General features: G+C 55.7%; 1 protein-coding gene across 1 annotated transcript in view; it reads left to right on the forward strand.

The window, feature by feature from the left end:
- Positions 1-2,191, forward strand: part of SIK3 (SIK family kinase 3) — a 43,995-nt gene that overhangs the window by 27,001 nt on the left and 14,803 nt on the right. The gene's annotated exons all lie outside the window — the stretch shown is intronic.

Consider the following 2,191-nt stretch of genomic DNA (forward strand, 5'->3'; position numbering starts at 1 on the left):
TATGTATGTATGTATGTATGTATGTATGTATGTATGTATTTATGTATGTATGTATGTATGTATGTATTAAATTAGACTTACTAGGCCGCCCTTCCCTGGAGTGGCCTCAGGGCGGCTTACAACAAAATAATATACAGATCTCAATTTAAAACAGAATTAAAATAATCCGGCCATTCCCAGTAAATAAAAACACATTTTACCTTCGGTATATAACTTGGCGGGACAGAAGCCCCCCTCCCCCCGCCTGCCTGCCTGCCTGGGGGGAGGGTTTGGAGGGATGGAGAAATGATCTACAGGTGCCAGAGAAGCCCTGTCGCTGTCCTCAGCTGAAGGCCCGGCGGAACAGCTCTGCCTTGCGTGCCCCGTTCCCGCAGGGCACGGAGGTCTTCCGGCAGAGCGTTCCACCAGGCGGGGGCCAGGACTGAAAAGGCCCTGGCCAAGGGCAGCCGGGGACCGCCGGAAGCTTTTATTCCCTGAGCGTGACGCTCTCCCAGGGGTATACTGGGAGAGGCGGTCCTGAAGATATGCAGGTCCCAGACTGCTAAGGGCCTTAAAGGTCAAAACCAGAACCTTGAACCTGATCTGCTGCTCCACTGGAAGCCAGTGCACCTCGCGCAGCACTGGTTGTATGTGTGCTGCCCGAGGGATCCCTGTAAGGACCCGTGCAGCTGCATTTTGGACCAGCTGGCGCTTCTGAGTCAGGCGCAAGGGCAGGCCCACGTAGAGCAAATTACAGTAGTCCAGCCTGGAGGTGACCATTGCGTGGATAACTGTGGCTAGGTCGGGGCGAGGCAGGGAAGGGGCCAGCTGCCTGACCTGGTTGAGTTGGAAAAACGCCTGGCTGGCAACCTTCGCCGCCTGGGCTTCCATTGATAGGGAAGAGTCCAAAGTCACGCCCAGGCTCCTGACGGTCTGTGCCGGTGACAGGGGCACACCCTCAAGAGATGGGAGCTGGCGACCGGAACGAGGCCCTCCCCCGCCCAGCCACAGAGCCTCCGTCTTTCCCGGATTCGGTTTCAGCTGGCTCTGCTTTAGCCATTTCACCACAGCCTCCAAACCCTCCGCTAGATTCCCGGGAACAGTACCTGGTTGGTCACCCGTCAGCAGAAATACCTGGGTGTCATCAGGGTTGCAGCGGCAGGGCAGCAGTTTGTTTGGGAACCACCAGCCCTTGGTCCAGCAGGCAGCTGGGACTTGGGACTTGGAGAGCAGCTGCTTTGTGGCAGAGCCCCGGTGGGCACGAGAGAGCGGCAGGGGAATGTGTGGAAAGCTGGCAGACTAAGAATCATAGAGTTGGAAGGGACCGCCAGGGTCATCTAGTCCAACCCCCTGCACAATGCAGGAAATTCACAAATACCTCCCCCCCCACACACACACACCCAGTGACCCCTACCCCATTCCCAGAAGACGGCAAAAAACCTCCTTCTCCCCGACCCAAAAGTGGCAATGGGCATTTCCCCAGGCATGTAAGAAAGGGCTGCGAGAGCTAAGCACTGAGGCAACCCTTCCTGCCCTCCCTCTCATGATTTGCCCAGGTTCACAGGATCAGCATGGCTGCCAGACTTGTGCCCCCTAGACCTCAGACAGGCTCGCCGGTGTCTGCTTGAGTGGAAGGTTACACTCTGCACATATTAGATGCACTCTTTTATACCTTCTGGTGCAGAGCAAGGCCTGGCTGAGGTTAAACTGGGGGACTCTGGGGAGGAGGGGGCTTACCAGTCTGGGAGGGCGGCGAAAGCCTTGACACCCCTGTTGCAGCGACCCGAACCTGAGCCAGGGCAGAGGAGTCCGCCACATCTTGTCTCCAGCTGTGTTTCGTGACCTATTTGGTGTCGTGGTTAAGTTTGGTGCAGTGGTTAAGTGCGCGGACTCTAATCTGGGAGAGCCGGGTTTGATTCCCCACTCCTCCACATGCACCTGGCTGGATGGCCTCGGGCAAGCCATAGTCCTGGCACAGCCATTCTTGAAAAAGAGCAGTTTCTGTCAAGAGCCCTCTCCGCGCTGCCTACCTCACAGGGTGTCTGTTGTGGGGAGGGAAAAGGAGTTTGTAAGCCGCTCTGAGAGACCTTTGGGTAGTGAAGGGCCATGGGGTATAAATCCAATCTCTTATTATTATTATTTTATTTATTGGTTTATTTAGGGAGTACAATTTCATCCCACCCTTCTTCCTCCAGGGAGCTCGGGGTTCATG

Source organism: Gekko japonicus, unplaced genomic scaffold, assembly GCF_001447785.1.
Source record: "Gekko japonicus isolate JY-2015 unplaced genomic scaffold, Gekko_japonicus_V1.1 scaffold1031, whole genome shotgun sequence".
Classification (NCBI taxonomy): Eukaryota; Metazoa; Chordata; class Lepidosauria; order Squamata; family Gekkonidae; genus Gekko; species Gekko japonicus.